Source organism: Trichosurus vulpecula, chromosome 6 (genome assembly GCF_011100635.1).
Source record: "Trichosurus vulpecula isolate mTriVul1 chromosome 6, mTriVul1.pri, whole genome shotgun sequence".
Classification (NCBI taxonomy): domain Eukaryota; kingdom Metazoa; phylum Chordata; class Mammalia; order Diprotodontia; family Phalangeridae; genus Trichosurus; species Trichosurus vulpecula.
This window is the reverse complement of record NC_050578.1, coordinates 76,849,432-76,866,808: the sequence shown is the minus strand read 5'-3', so window position 1 is coordinate 76,866,808 and position 17,377 is coordinate 76,849,432. Positions and strand designations below refer to the sequence as shown.

The 17,377-nt window shown below is 39.5% G+C and overlaps 1 protein-coding gene across 2 annotated transcripts in view; it reads left to right on the top strand.

Moving 5' to 3' along the window:
• The window catches only part of SHROOM3 (shroom family member 3), a 123,425-nt gene that overhangs the window by 10,955 nt on the left and 95,093 nt on the right, over positions 1 to 17,377 (top strand). Inside the window, exon 1 of one of the 2 annotated variants that reach the window (XM_036763020.1) lies at positions 12,579 to 12,598. The exons of the other annotated variant lie outside the window; for it this stretch is intronic. The gene's annotated coding sequence lies outside the window, so the exon portion shown is untranslated. Of the gene's footprint in view, positions 1 to 12,578; positions 12,599 to 17,377 lie in introns of those variants that run through there. 2 annotated transcript variants of the gene reach the window in all.

The following is a 17,377-nucleotide window of genomic DNA, read 5'->3' as shown; positions in this document are numbered from 1 at the left end:
TATCTAATGGGCCACCCTGCCACGGAGCCTCAACCCCAATACAAACAAAGGCTCACAAGGTATAAAACAATGGCAAATGTGGGTTGCCCCTATCCCATCTATAATTAGGAATCATTAAAAAAAATAATCATAATGGCTAATATTTATGTAATGCTTTCTATATGTTGAGGCACTATGCTAAGTGCTTTACACTTCCTTTGATTCTTACAACTACCCTGCAAGGTAGGTGCTGTTATTATCCCCGTTTTTATATTTGAGGCAGACACAGATTGAGGTGACTTACCGAGGGTCACACAGCTAGTAAATGTCTGAAGCTGGATTTGAGCTCAGCTCTTCCTGACTCCCCTACGGTTACAAGTGCTGTGTATATTTCCTATGTGTTGCCACTTTCAGGAGTGTGCTGGACCCACCTCTCACAAGCTCTCCAGAACCAATTGTTAAATTTTCAGTGTGAGCATTTACAATTCTACAAATCAGTGCTTCATTAATTGTTTGATTGTTTAGCTTCACAAAATTGATGGAGAAAATTTAGTGATGCAGATTAAAGTTTAAAGTGTGTCTTTTGTTTTTAGAGAATTAGTTACTAAACACAGGCCAGCACTCCCCGGCTCTTGATACCTGGAAATCTCACATCTGGCTTGTAAATTTCCTCATTCCAAAAAGTTTTCTTTCTGTCAACGGCATAGGTTCTTAACCGTTTTTGTGTGTCATGGATTCCTCTGGCAGTTCTGCAAAGCCTTTGGACCCTGTCTCAGAATCATGTTTTTAAATACATCAAATAAAATACATAATATTACAAAGGAAATCAGTTATATTGAAATACAGTTCTCAAAATATTTTTAAAAAACAAGTTAATACACCCTGATTATGAACACCTGGTCTATGGCAAGCAAACTGCTTGTGATACACAATGTTGTACAAATACTACTGATAATCACTCACTGTATTTTGCTTTATCCACTTATAAATGCAGATGTGAGGAGAGCAAGCATATGGCTGTGAAATAGTTTGTTTATAATTGCAAGCAAATCTTCCTAATAGGGTCACCTACCAAACTTCTTCTAAAACATAGGTTCTTTCCTGCCCCCTTTTTTCTTCCTTTCTCCCTTTATTTTTTTTTTTCCTTTTTTGGATCCTTTCTTTTCTATTTTATTCCATTTTTCTCTGTTACCAGCATTTAGCATGAGCTAGGTCAGGGGTGGGGAACCTGAATCATAAGTTTGGATTTAGTCAAAGGGCCACACTTGAGGACCTAGAAGGTTCCTCAACCCAGAGCTAGGTGGTACAATGGCTAGGATGACTCACTGTGGACTTGGAAAGATCTGAGTTCAAATCCAACCTTACACACTGTAGCTGTTTGACCCTGCACAAATCACTTTACCTCTGATTGCCTAAGTTTTCCCAGCTATAAAATGGAGATTGTGGCACCTGTATCATAGAGTTGTTGTGGGAATCAAATGAGAGAGTATTTGTAAAATGCTTAGAATGGTGCCTGGCACATAGTAGGCATTTAATAAATACTTATTCCGTTCCTCCTTCTCCCTCTTTCTTCTTCTTTTGTCTTGCTCTTGTGAACTTGACAGCTTTCTTAGAAATGTCTTGAAATATTCATCTTATTCAGTCTTCTTTAAAATAGAGGACTTTAAAAAAAGTCCTCTAGGGAAACTAGCTTGCTCCAAGTCTAGTGCTGTAACTACACGGAACCTATGGTCTCTTGACGGTGAATGCAATCCTCTCTGCCTAGCCGTCCTGTCCCTCTCTTCTGGGCCCTATCACAAGATCCTCTACAGCTTTCTGGGTAATAGTCAAGTTGTATAAAAGGCCAGTTACTTGGGATTCTTGGCCTTGTGGAAAACACAAAGAACAATAGCAAACACTGAGTCGTCTTTGTCAGAATTAATCGGCTGCTGGCTGTTGAGGTTGCCTTAAATGAGGAGAGAGGCCTAAGGGGTGGCAGTTCTGAGAATTGGGGGCATTCTGAGAGACTGCAGGGGAAAAACTATTGTTAGAAGGGATAGGCAAAGGCTTAAAATGTGAATGAGCCTAAGTAGCTGTGAGATGTCCGAAATAGTTATGGGCTTTTCTGATGCCGTAATCACCAGCTGGAAGAAGACTTAGTGATATCAAATGGCATTTCTCTGATTCAAATTTCTATTTTGGAGTTCCATTCAGTGGGTTTTTTTTAAAGTGTATGTTAAGTATCTTCTCTAGTATTTACTAGTTCTTCTGTGATATCACTCTTTGTGATGCGAAGGTATACTGTGCTATTTTATGACAAATGCAATGTTTGTTTCATTAGAGATTGTATAACGTATAGCATAAATTAAAATACATTTTTAAAATGTCCTTATAATTTCACGAGTGTATGGTACCTATAATTTATACCCTGGCTCTGACAATTCATACCTCCAGGGAACGCATTCTGCATTTTTGTTCATTTATTGACCTGCCTCTCTGGAGAATGTTGGCATTAGTCAAAGAGATACGATTGATATCAAAGTCTAAAGCTGGGGTTCTTACCCTGGGGTCCATGTTGGTGTGTATGTGTGTATATACATATATGTGTACATGTATATACACACATACATATATGCAAACATACATGTTTGTGTGTATACATATTCTAAATGAATTTCAACATATAATTTATTTCCTTGGTAGTCCTGTGTATTTTATTTTATGCATTTAAAAATGCCTACTATGTGCTTAGGTACTAGGTCATGTAAATTCCAAATATTGGCTCCCCACAACAACCTTGAGTTGTTGAGTTTGTAGTTAAAGAAACTGAGTCGGGCAGAAGTAAAGTGACTTTCCCAGGGTCACATAGCTACCTACCCCAGGGCCATGGAGCTGCCTCAATTTGGAGTTATAGAAATAATAATAATAATAATAATTGCTAGCAATTATATAACCCTTTGAGGTTGGCAAAGAGCTTTAGAAACAGTATCTTTTTTAATATAATAAAGTCGTTTTATGGCTGTCATATACAGTCCATATTACAAGCCTGTACAATTTATAATGAGGGAAATTTATAAACACTGAGTTGACCTAGAGTGTACTGCTTATGACAGGTTACCTTTTAAAGTCCTGTGACACCCAATAATTATTGAACCTAGAATTTGAAGTCACGCTAAAGGAGTCCTTCATTTCTTGAGCCCTTTGATTGAAAAAGCTACTGGTAGCCACAAGTTTCTCCAAGACCTTGTAATTACGGGGGAAGCGAATATTTCTAACAATTTCAGCCATAGCAATCATGTCCCCTGCACTGAGGGCTGCTCAAATGCCCCGGCTGGCAAGGCCATGACTCTGGGTTCTGTGCCAATGGCGGGCAACCTTTGCAAGGTTCTCACAGGCTGGGAAAGCTCCATGTGCTGGCCGGGGCACACAGGACTACTTGTCTTGCTTTTTGAAGCCCAGGATCACTAAAGTTTAGAACCATCATCATATCGATGCATTAATGGCAAAGTTATAATTTCTTTTTCACCACAACAACCGCAAATAACATTATTATTATACCGCCATTTAAATTTTCTGCATGAGATGTTACATTTGTCTCTATTGAAATGAAAAGGGACCAAGGTTAAATTTGGGGGATATGTGCAGTGGTCCACTGATATCCAAAGTGCCCTTGCAACTCTGAGGCAGCCTGGCCCAGTGGAATCAGCACTAACTGTCCTTAGAGTCTGGAAGGCCAAGATTCCACTTCAGGCTATTGCTAGCTGTATGATCCCGGGCAAATAGCTTGACCTCTCTCTGAGCCTCAGTTTCTTAATCTGTGAAATGGGTTTGAGAATAGCCTCTACAACATGGAATTTTGAGAATTAAATATAATAATATATGTGGATCACTTCTGAACCTTAAAGTAATTTGTAAATGTAAACTCTTATTATGTTGATTCTTTTTTCAACCTTCTTGGTCCATTTTCTGTTTCTTCCAGAATCACCTCCCTTCATACTACCAACATAACGTTGCATTGGTAAATGGCAGAACAAAAGAAGCTTTATATTTTTATATTTTTCAAATGTGGAGATGTGCCCCCACTGATTGAATTCTTAAAAGACAGGACATTGTCTTAATGAAAACTTGTAATGATTGAGCAACTCAACTCAAAGCCAAGGCATGACTGGGATAGAGGCTACCTCGTGCTATTGAAAGATCACTAGATTTGAATTCAAAGGACTTGAGTTCAAATCCTGCCTCTTCTACTTACTGCCTATTAAACTTGGGCAAATCACAACCTCTCCGGGCCTCTATTTTCTTGCAATTTCTTTTTCTTGTTCTTTTTCTTGATTACCTTTTCATGCTTCTCTTGATTCTTGTGTTTGAAAGTCAAATTTTCTATTCAGCTCTGGTCTTTTCATTGAGAAAGCTTGAAAGTCCTCTATTTTATTGAAAATCCGTATTTTGCCTTGGAGCATGATACTCAGTTTTGCTGGGTAGGTGATTCTTGGTTTTAATCCTAGCTCCATTGACCTCCGGAATATCGTATTCCAAGCCCTTCGATCTCTTAATGTAGAAGCTGCCAGATCTTGGATTATTCTGATTATGTTTCCACAATACTCAAATTCTGGATACTTGCAATATTTTCTCTTTGATCTGATGTTTCCACAATACTCAAATTCTGGATACTTGCAATATTTTCTCTTTGATCTGGGAGCTCTGGAATTTGGTGACAATATTCCTAGGAGATTTCTTTTTGGGATCTATTTGAGGAGGCGATCGGTGGATTCTTTCAATTTCTATTTTGCCCTGTGGCTCTAGAATATCAGGGCAGTTCTCCTTGATAATTTCTTGAAAGATGATATCTAGGCTCTTTCTTTGATCATGGCTTTCAGGTAGTCCAATAATTTTTAAATTATCTCTCCTGGATCTATTTTCCAGGTCAGTGGTTTTTCCAATGAGATAGTTCACATTGTCTTCCATTTTTTTCATTCCTTTGGTTCTGTTTTATAATATCTTGATTTCTCATAAAGTCACTAGCTTCCACTTGCTCCAATCTAATTTTTAAGATAGTATTTTCTTCAGTGGTCTTTTAGACCTCCTTTTCCATTTGGCTAATTCTGCCTTTCAAGGCATTCTTCTCCTCATTGGCTTTTTGGAGCTCTTTTGCCATTTGAGTTAGTCTATTCTTTAAGGTGTTGTTTTCTTCAGTATATTTTTCAGTATTTTTTTGGGTCTCCTTTAGCAAGTCATTGACTTGTTTTTCATGGTTTTCTCGCATCCTTCTCATTTCTCTTCCCAATTTTTCCTCTACTTCTCTAACTTGCTTTTCCATATCCTTTTTGAGCTCTTCCATGGCCTGGGGCCAGTTCATGTTTTTCTTGGAGGCTTTTGTTGTAGGCTCTTCGACTTTTTAAACTTCTTCTGGCTGTATGTTTTGGTCTTCTTTGTCACCAAAGAAAGAATCCAAAGTCTGAGACTGAATCTGGGTGCGTTTTTGCTGCCTGGCCATATTCCCAGCCAACTAACTTGACCTTTGAGTTTTTCAGTGGGGTATGACTGCTTGTAGAGTTTAGAGAACTATGTTCCACGCCTGGGGGGTTGCGCCAGCTCTGCCACACCAGCACTCCTCCTTCCCCAAGAACCCCCAACCCGGACTGGACTTAGATCTTCAGCAGGCTCTTCACTCCTGCTCTGATCCACCACTTACTTCCTCCCACCAGGTGGGCCTGGGGCCAGAAGCAACTGCAGCTATACTTCTGTAGCTGCCCTACCTCCGCTGCCCCGGGCTGTGGCCCAACCACAAACTCCTTCCACTCCTGCAGCTTTTCCCACTAACCTTCTCCGCTGTCTTTGGTGTTTGTGGGTTGAGAAGTCTGGTAACTGCCACAGATCACTGATTCAGGGCGCTAGGGCACACTCTGCCTGGCTCCTGGTCTGGTTGGTCTGTGCTGCTCACGCTGGGCTCTGCTCTGCTCCCAGCTCCGTGCGGGATAGACCTCACCCAGAGACCATCCAGGCTGTCCTGGGCTGGAGCCCTGTTTCCCTCTGCTGTTTTGTGGGTTCTGCAGTTCTAGAATTGGTTCAGAGCCATTTTTATAGGTTTTTGGAGGGGCTTGGTGTGGAGCTCATGCTAGTCCCTGCTTTCCAGCCACCATCTTGGCTCCACACCCCCCCCCCCGCCCATTTTCTTATGCATAAAAAACAAGGGGTTGGAATAGATGATTGCTAAAGTTGGCTCCTAGTTCAGGGATCAAGAGGGATGGCCTGACTCTAAACAGAGGGCATAAATCTTTTCTTCAACTCTGGCTCTGTATGCTCCCACCATGGAGTTGTAGGGGAAAATCTCTCTAACAAAGTTTAAGTGTCCCTTGTGTATACAGCCTCTTCTAAGAGAAATTATTAACAGGGTCCTTTCTAGCCTAGATTCTCAAAATTCAAAGTAGATATAAGGTATAGGACAGTAATTTATTTCCTCTACCACAAACGAAATGCTTGAAATATGGATGACTGCTGAGTATTCATTAACCAATTTGTTGCATTATTGTGTCTGAATCTTAGTGACCCCTATTTTGGGGTTTTCTTGGCAAAGATACTGGAGCCATTTGCCACTTCCTTCTCCCGCTCATTTTACAGATGAGGAGACTGAAGCAAACAGAGTAAAGTGACTTGCCCAGGGTCACACAGCTAATAAGTGACTGAGATCAGATTTGAACTAAAGATGAGTCTTTCTGACTCTAAGCCCAATGCTCTATCCACTATGACACCTAGCTTTCCTCATTAACTTAATACTTTTTCCCCACTAACAAATACTTAAATCAGTAACCCATCACATCTATTATATTCTCCCAGAAGATAAGGATAGTCCCTATTTGACATTCTACTTTCATCTTAGATCTGTATTTCCCAACACCTAACAAGGCACAGGTTTCAGGATGCAATGGTCCAAGCAATGGTTGTCATGTCTGCTGAGAAATCAGATAGTCACAGGAGGCACCACCTCCATGACACCTAGCACTGACTCAGGCATTTCTGACATCTCAGATGCATGAGATTACCATCCATCCATTTCTCAGGATTTTTGTTCAGTGATTTGAGCTCAGAGAATGAAACTCAAAACAGAAGAGGAATACAGAAATGGGAGGTCCAGTCTCAGGTTCACCTAGGCAAGCACATGCTTTTGCTGTCTGGTGTTCAAGTCATAGCCACCATTACTGCTGGGAGAAGAGGAAGGAAAGAGAGAGAGAAAAATCTCCTCCCATTGTTACTAGATATTCACATGAGAGCTTGTAAAGTCCGCAGTGGAACATTCAAGAAAGGAAAAGAAAGGCCAAGTGTTTTCCTCTCTTTTTATAGGCTGCTAAGTCTGTGACACTTCCTGGATCACCAGTCACCTTTGACATAATTCCCCAGATCTGGGGACCAAAAAGGGATTATTGTATCCTTTAGCACTGAACAAGACCACAGCTCTATCACTGTCAAGCCAGAGTGCATGCCCATCTCCATGGGAAGTATCCCAGTCCAATAAATCCAGGATACTTCCCTGATTTCTCCCCTGCTATGTTGCATTCTCTCCAGAGTTAAATATTTACTGTCCTTTGGCATATACTTGACACATAGGTCCATATCCCCAACCTTAGAAAGTTCCTTGGGGATTTGGAATGACTCAACCATTGTCCTTTCAAATGCTTCCCCCAGTGCCTTCCACTAAAGAATCACAACAAAGTCCACATGTAACAATTGTTGAAGGCCTTCTAAGTGCAATGCAAAGAGTCCCAAGTAATACATTCAGCACAGTTGTTAGACACTCTGCAAACTAAAGCTCTAACATAGCTAGTGGGCCTGGAGATTATAATTATCCCAATTATAAAGTTGTACAAATTCAACAAACAAAAAAATTTCACAAAATTCTCATTAGTCTCCATTTGAACCTGTCCCAACCTAAAGAAAAGAACAAAATTAAAATTAAACAACAAATACAAGAAAAGAAAGGAAAGGAAGGTTAAAAAACAGGCTTCTTCTATCAGAGAGAAAGTCTAATCACAGATAACCTCCTAGAGCAGAGGGGCCTCTCTTACCAGGGTTTTCAGGATTTGGTGTTGGCCAGAAGTTACCCTCTCATTCTCTGGTGAGAAACCAAAATATCCTGGGTGAAAAAATTCTCCCTACAGAGCTCTCCAGCATGTAGCTTTCTCCACCAGAACTGGTAATGCATGTGACATTCCAAATGGTATTCCAGACAAAATTTCTCCAGGGATTCTTACAACACAGAGAATACCCCATAACTCCAATGGATCACTGCAGAAACAAGTGATTCCAAATTGAGGTCTGAACTGATCTGACAAGAGGACAAAGAGGCTGCTGATTTAAAAAAGAAATTGATAAATTCAGAAATTACCTGAACATATGTTATGTTCCCCAGAAAGGATTAAACATTTAAGGTTGATTTAACCTCAGAGGTCCCAGAAAAGGCCCTCACAAAAAAAGGAGCTTTTACTGTGGACTTATATGGAAGAGGTTCAATCCAAGAAATGACTCTTCCCTAAAGGGGAGAGTCAGATTTCTCTTTCACCTCTCTCAGGTTCATTATGTATCCCAATCCTAGAGATCCAGGAAAAGGATCTAAAACAAATTGTAAATATGGCTCATGTTTAGGGCCTCCTCACCACAAGAGGGACTGACTCAGCACTCAGTTAACAGAGAAGGTTCTAACTAGAAAAGGTTCTTAAGGCAAGTATTAGGTATAGGACAGCTATTTATTTCCTCTACCACAAAAGAAATGCTTAGAAGACCAGTGACTGCTACAAACACATTAACAGATACTTAAAACATAAAACAATAACGCTTCACCCCAATTATACTCCCCTGGAGGTAAAGACAACTGCAGAACAGATTTCAATTTCACCTTCAACCTGCCTGACTGAGCCACTCCTGAGGTTCTGTTCATTAGAGCAGCAATGGAACCAGTTTCTTAGTCTTGTGCTCAGGGAAAGAAACAAACCTGGTCCAATTGCCATCCATCCTTGACAAATTCCTCTCTACCTCCTCCATTCAGGGACTCAAAGTACATGAGAGATGGCCTAGTTCAGCATATTAGGGGAACTCTCTGATTATCCCCATTATATAATAAAATGCCTTTTCTCAATGTCACTTGCTTTAGGGTTTCCTTGATTCATATATTTGTTTCCATTTCTACTGCCTTCCTACTATTAATTATTTCCCATTTCTCCTGTATATAGCTTGCTTTGTATATGTTGGTTCATCTTTCCTAATAGATTATAAATTCCTTGAGTGCAGGAATTGTCTTTTGTCTTTCTTTGGTATCCCCTGTAGTGCCTCACACATAGTAGATGCTTAATGAATGTTGATTGAGTGAGTGGATAGGGCCTGGAGTCAGGAACACTCATATTCCTGAGTACAAATCTGGCCTCAGACACTTACTAGCTATATGAATCTGGGAAAGTCCCTTCACCCTATTTGCCTCAGTTTCCTCATCTGCAAAATGAGCTGGAGAAGGAAATGGCAAGTAGAGACATATTTTCATATATGTGAGCCTTTTTTGCAAATGCCTGGAAATTTAGCACAGGAGATTCCATTTAGGGGAGGAGAGAGGAGTGAGTGAGGAAAACCCTTCCTGTATCTTTGCCAAGAAAACCCCAAATGAGGTCACAAAGAGTCAGATACCACTGAATAATGACTGAAAACAATAAATGTTGCTTGAGTGAATGAACCTAAAATGAATATCCAGTTTCTAATCTAAAGTACAATTCCAAGAGCAATTATGACTCAGGGATTGGAAAGTTTTTACAAGTACAGAAAATTTTTCAAAGTGGCAGCTGCTTAGCATTTGTGTAGCAAACACTTTATCTTGGTAAAATGTTTCATGATCCTTATTATGGAAGTCCTGGGAAGGAGTAACAGTCAACCAATCAAAAAAATCTACAATTATGTATATATTGTATGCCATGCTCAGTTCTAAATGTTGGGGATATAAAAAGAGGCAAAAGACAGTCCCTGCCCTCAGCGAGTTTACAATTTAATAACAGTAACAAGTAACATCTTCATCCAAGTTTTACAGAGGGCCAAGGGAAGTACCATGTCCAACGACAACTCATTTCAGCTGCTATTTCCTGACTCTCTCTCTGATGTTTGATACCATTAATCTTGTCCCACAGGACAGACTGCTGGATTTGCTAGGAAGAATAGGTTCAAATCTCATCTCATATTTATGCTTTTGTGTTCTTGGGCATGATATTACTTTTCTTGGCCTCAATTTTGTTCTCTTTAAAATGAGGAAAATAATAGAACCTCCTTGACAGGATTGTTGTGAGAACCAAAGACATAATTTGTTTTTATTCCTTAAATCCCTGTATCACTTAATTTTTTGCCTTTTACAAACATCTGTTAAGTACTTTATTTCCCATATGTAAAATGAAAATTCTTTCAGAATTCTAAGCACACCTGAAAGCCTCTGACTGCAATGATGAATCGCACCAGTATCTTGGATAAATCCAGATCATGTAGGTGACTTGTTTTGTACCCAAAGGTTTTTGATCCCTGTCTAAATTAACATTCCAAACAGTAATATTATGATTCCTTCCACCTGTAAGGAATTTCAGTTGAGCCTTACTATTTCTTTGAACACATAGAAAATTAAGATAAAGAAAACCTAAAAATGCAGTTTGAGCTTGATTCTGCTAACAATATTCCCACTGACTCAGTTTCTTGGTGTGGAAATGTGCAGCAAAGTAAGCTATGTACTGATAGCCACTGGTGGGTTTGAATTCTGAACACTCTGCAAGACGGCTTGGAAAGGGAGATTCCCCAAAGGGTAGATCCTTCACTGGAAACCGCACATTCCTGGTGATGGAGCATATGTGTACACCATCACTGGGGTGTATGTGTGTGAGTCCAGGACCAACTGTTCTTAAAAGAAAATGCAGCTGTGTTTTGCCTAAGGGGCAAAATGCCCTGTTAAATAAGAAATCTCGTCAGGTCTGGGTAAGGGAGGTCACATCAGTTGTTACTCCCTTCTGTTATGCTCCCACATTAGGGCATTCTGTAACAAAGGGCACATCCAAGTAGATGGAATGAATTTGACTGCTGATTAGCTGAGTCTTTTAATTCCTAAGTAGCAGCATATTTTCATATATGGAGCCTTTTTTTTGCAAATACCTGGAAATTTAGCTGGAGAGATTCCACTTGGGGGAGGAGAGGGGAGTGAGTGAGGAAAGCTAGTTTCAAACTGTTGTTTTAATCTCTGGAGGAATGACAACTGAAAGCAATTAAGAAACAAGATCTCCAAGGAAAAGTCTTAACTCCACTGAGGTATGCTAATCGGGAAGAGTTTTGGAAAAGGTAAAAATGTAAAGAAGGGTCAGTAACACTTTCCTATAGAAAAGGTGGTAGAAGAGAAGCTGGGGGTTGTGTTGGTGTGCATTTCTGTATTGCTTGAAGCCCAAGATTTTGCTGATAATCAGAAGATTATCATCTTAACATTTGTAATAATAATGTGCACATCTAATCAGACAATGCAAGCAAAGAACAGCAAGGGGTAGGGGGTGGGGGGAAGGGATAATAATGTGCCTGTCTAGTCAGACACAATGCCAGCCAAGAACAACTGAAGAGGTTTTAATCGGCCCTAGCTCGTCAGCATCGACCCGGATCTCCCTGGTTGACTTATGGGGAAGAGAGAACATTTGCAGGGAAAGATGATTATTTTTCTTGTAATGTGATCTCTTTTTTTAAGCTGTGAACTTTTTACCTTATGTTATTTATGCCTCATTTCATCAATTATATATTGTTTGGAAGCGAAACCTGAGCTGAAATTTCTTAAAAGTTTCGTGTCCATTAGTTTTTTTTTTCCAAAACAAAAAAGAAAAAAGGAGAAAGCTGAAAAATGTATTGAGGCACTCAGTGGCTGGGAGGTGTGTGTGTGTGTGTGCGCGTGTGTGTGTGTGTGTGTGTGTGTGTGTGTGCATGAGTGGGTGGGCATCCTCTGGAACTAGATGACAAGAGGAGGGGAGTTAAGAAGAGAGAAGAGAAAGAGCGGAGCCTGACTAGGCTGAGTTAGAATCCATTTTCAAACTTTCGGAAACCCTGGTTGCCATTGAAATGCAAATGAGGGCCGAGGATCTTGGAGCCAATCAGAGAGGTTGCCTGTGGGATTACCTGGGTAGAGGGAAAGAAGGCGGGGGCGGGAGGGGGGGGAGGGAGAAGAGTGGGAGAGCTGAAGGAGGAGGAGGAGGAGGAAGAGGAAGAGGAGGAGGGAACGTTGCCTACTCTATCTGCAGTTGCGGAAGGCTCTTGGAGATAGTGCCGGGAAGTCTCGTGACTGGTGCTGTCCACCTGGGCCGCTGTTCAGTTGCCGGACCCGCCTCTCTCCCAGGCGCGGGATGAAATTAATCACTACTGTCAGGAGCTCAGAGGACACGCTGCTCCGGCTTCTGGAGCTGTCCGGGCTTTGAGCCTCCACTGCCAGGAGGGAAAACTGGAGCCAGGGGAACCTCACTCATCTTGGGGAAGCGCTCAGCTCGCTCGATTTCTCTTCCCACCGTTTTTGGAGGGGCAAAGTTTTGAACTTGGGCTTCTGGAAGAGTTTTGCTTTTCCCCCAGACATAGCTGGTGAAGGTTCCAGCTCAAGGGAGACTGGAGATTGGTAAGTGTTACTGCTTTGAGAATGATTTTCTTCTCCCGTTCTTGTGCCCAGTGGGTTTGATTCTTTCTCCACTCCCAAAGCATCCCCAGTCCTTAGTGATTGAAAGGGATCTAAGCTGCCCCTGAATTGGCAGTGGAAGATTGGAAAGCGGGCCTGACTCCCATGCCCATCTGCTTTCATACAATAAGTGAATACTAGTCATTTGATCGGAGAACTTAACTTTCTAACCAGGCTATGAACATGAAATGTTCACCAGGGCTAGATTTTCATTGTTAACACATCTATGTGCCTTGGTCTCCTTACGACCATGAACTAAGGGATTCTGAGGGCACCCGACAGGCCTGTACCTCTCTCTGTCACAGAGACTTCTGTTAGATTATGCCGTGCCAGCAGAAAGAGAACTAATAACTGATTATTGTTAACAGCATTAACATTTTTAAAGAAAGTCATGATTCAATATTTTAGTTTTAATAAGTTAGTCTACATGAACATGCATTTTGACTTAGAATTCCTTCTTTTTTAGTTTTATTAGTTTCAGTGGACAAGCATTTTCTCTCTCTCCCACTTCTCCCCCCACCGAATTATTTTTGAAAAGCCAAACTCAGTACTAGTAAAACAAATTTCCACATTGGGCTCTCCGAAAATATGTATCTTATTCTTTACCTTGAGTCTATCTTTTCTCTGTCAAGAGGCAAACAGACTTTTTTGTCATTGGTACACTGGGATCACAATGGATCATTGTATCAGCATTCTTGAGTCTTCTGAAGTTGCTTATTTTTACAGGATTGTTGTTTTAATTTTTCTTCTGATTCTACTCCACTATGCATCAGTTATACAAGTCTTTCAAGGTTTCTCTGAAATCTCCCCTTCATCATTTTTTATGATACAAATAAATTCTAAATTAATATACTACAATTTGTTTAGCCATTCCCCATTTGATGGTCAGTGCCTTTTAGATTGCAGTTCTTTATGTCCTTTTTTTCCCCTATCCTTGATCTCTTTGGGATATAAACTTAGTGGTATCTCTCAGCCAAAGGGCATGCAGTTCAGTATCTTTGGGGATGTAGTTCAAAAATTATCTTCCAGAATGGCCAGACCAATTTGTATCTCTACTAACAGTACATTAATGTACCTATTTTCCCAAAGCTCCTTCAGCATTTATTTTTCTTTTTGCTGTCATCTTTCCATATCTTATGGGTGGTAGGTGGCAACACTGGGTTATTTTAATGTGTTTCTCTATTAGCTGTTTGGAGCATTTTTTTTGTATGACTGCTGATATCTTGGATTTCTTCCCTCAAAATCTGCATATGCATTCCCTTTTACTGTTTATTAGTGGGGGAATGGCTCTTAGTTTTGCACCTTTCTATCAGTTCCTTATAAACCCCAGAAATGAGACCCTTATCAGAGAAAACTTGTTGAAAAAGTTCCCCCCCCCCCGTTTACTGTTTCTCTTCTCTTCTAAGATGTATTAGTTTTGTTTATGCAAAAATGTTTACATTTTGTGTAATCCAAATTGTCTATTTTATCTTCTGTGATCTTTTCTATCCCTTGTTTGGTCCTTAACATTCCCCTATCCATAGATCTGAAAGGTAAATTCTTCTTTCCTTCTCTAAGTTGTTGTGACAGAAAGTTTTTAAAGCCGAAGTGATATATATGTTTGTAATTTATCTTGGTATATGGTGTGAGGTGTTGCTTTAAACTTAATTTCTGTCAGATTGCTTTCCAGTCTTCTCCAGAAATTTTTGTTGAATTAGGAGTCCTTCAATAGCTAGGTGGCACAGTTGTTAGAATGCTTGACTCAGAGTCCAGAAGACCTGAATTCAAATCCAGCCTAAAACAATCATCAGCTCTGCAAATGTGGGCAAGTCACTTAACCTGCCAGCCTCAATTTCTTCATCTTTAAATCAAAGACAATGATAGCACCTGCTTCAAAGGGTTGTGATGTGAATTAAATGTGCTAATATTTGTAAAGTGCTCCACAAACCTTAAAGTTCTATCCAAATGTTAGCTGTTACTATTATCTTTGGATACTAGGCTACTAGTTGTTGTTTATTTCTGTATGTCATGTACCTAATCTGTTCCATTGATCAGTCTCTGTTTTTTAACTAATACCAAATCATTGCCTTCTGTCATCTTCCCTGTATTTTCTGTGGGGAAAAGATGAATCTATACTTCAGTATAGTGAGTTATTATGTCCACTACATATTTTCTGGTAAATTGCATGAGATTTTTAGAGAGAGTTTTTACAGCTAAATGTAGAAAATAAATGAAGGAAAATTAATTAAATGAAATGAAGTGATTTAATTTTATTTCACCAGGGGTATCTTTAACCTAGGATCTGTTAAATTGTTTTTAAAATATTTTGATAATTTGATTTCAATATAATTGGCTTTCTTTGTAATCCTTGGTGTTTTATTTTCTACGTTTAAAAACATCACTCTGAGAAGGGATCCATAGACTTCACCAGACAGCCAAAGGTGTCTGGGACACAGGAAGAATCCCTGATGTAGATTTTTTGTACCATAGCATTCAATGGAGAGATGCAACAGTTATATCCCACTCCAACATGAAAAAGGGACATGGAGATTTCTTGAACAGGTTTTTCTTGTGTAGATCATTTTGACTGAACTCTTCAGCGATCATAGACCTCATCCAAAAGGTTCTGTAATATTGGAGAGGAGCCCCTAAGTTGGTATGTTAGATGATGCTTAATACAGTTTCACATAGGCCTTCTTATCCTGTGAGGCTTTTGTCCATGTTTTCTTGTAAATTCTCTACAGAGGGTCCACTTAAACTATCAGGGGGTCTTCTGCTTCACTTGACATTGCATGGAAGCCAGGGAGAAGACTGGTTATCCACCGGTTATGCTTGGTTTCCAGATATACTGTCTCTGATATCTGTTATATTACTCTTGTACATTTCTCAGTTGGTAACATACTACAGTCATGGTCACCATGTATTTTAGATTACCCATAATTTCAATTTTTCAGAGACTGTGGCATTCCATGATTCATGGCTATAATGCATCATTCATAGATATCCTTAACAAGTTGGGCCTTCAGGAAAAAGCTACAGGCCATTATGAGGAATACACAGTTTCCCCAAGCCAATCCATCCTACTCTCTTCTTGATCAGTCAATTCATGAGGAGACCAGGCAAAGAAACTCTTCATCAATGCAAAATAGTAACTGTTCTGCAACATGTAGTGTTGGAGTTATAAGGACATGGTGAGAGTTTTAAGTGATTTGCTTGAGGTTACACAGTCTATGTGTGTCCAGAGGCAGGACTTCCTGACTCTGAGACCTGTTTTCAACCTGCTATGACAAATCGCCTGACCTGCTTTAAATGCAGAAATTATTATTTATTTCATCTAACTAGAGTTAGGTTAAAAATTTTAATTTAATCGAGTAATATAACTTTTTGAACTTTATAAAAATAAAGTCCTCACATGTGGATTGAACATTCATTTAACAAACATCATTTTGGATAATTGGCATAAAGTAGTTGTAGTGGTATCTGTTAATGATATGACAATTAATCATTAGCAGAGAGCCTTTAAAAATGTATATTCCTCTCTGTAGGACATGTATTTCCTAGTCCTAATTCTTTAAGGCTTGATTTTTAAAAGGATAAATGAAGGAATAACTAATCTGTAAGAGATAGCATTGGTCACACACAAATTGCCCCACAATAAAGACCCAGATAAATGGGTTTTTATTTGTCTCTGATAATACTCTTTAATTAACTTACCTTAAGGGTTATTTCCAAATAAAACCTTTTGTATTTTTTGAAATACATTTCACAGCTATGGGAACATTTGTTTATATTTCTAGATGGTGTCTTTTATTGCCATAAACTTCTACTAAGAGGTAAAATTTAAAAATGTACATTGGGAAAATATTTTTAATTTTGTAGCCAACAAGTTATGTCCACTGTTCATGGACTGAAACAGAATTTATTGGGGCCATTTCTCCTAAGTCAACTTTCCACATCTGTTCATGGCAAATGGTTCCTGTTTACATACCATGTCTTGTCAACACATCTTTCTTCCATTAATGATAAGGAGCTAAAAATCATGCTGTCATATTTGACTTATACTTCGTTTCGGAGATCCTTTGATAGATCGATATGTAAGTTTCACATCCTTGATTAGTTTCTACGTAAGAATTTCATAACTTTTGGGGCGATAAAGCAGTTTTCAAAGTCAGGTTATAGAGAATCTACTTCCCTGAAAATCTTAAGATTAAAGTAATCACCCATATTTTAGGACATGTTAGGTGCAGTACTGTTTAGAAGAAGGAGAAGGATTAGGCTACTTCTCTAGCCAAAAATTAGGCCAAAAAAAAATGAAGAAGTGAAAGTGACTGCTGGCCCTGAGTTAGGCATTTGTTCTCCAAATGTGTAAAAAGTAGGCAGAGAGCTCCCTCGGTCTATCTAGAGTAAAGATCACTCTTTTGGGAGGAAAGAATTCAAGTTGCTATTTAGAGAATTCCTACCAAAGGTCAGCTTCCATCGTCAAGGGAGATTTAACACCTTCCTTGGCAGTCACAAGGTAAATATAATGTAAACCCTATGGTATGAAAAAAGGTAAGTGATGAATCCATAGGGACCCAACAATCATGCTTCAAAAGACAAAGAAATGTCTTCATCATCGTCATCATCATCATCATCATCATCATCATCATCATCATCATCATCATTATGGCTAGCATTTATATAGCACTTTAAGATTGGCAGAGTGCTTTACAAATATTACCTCACTTGATACTTACAACAACA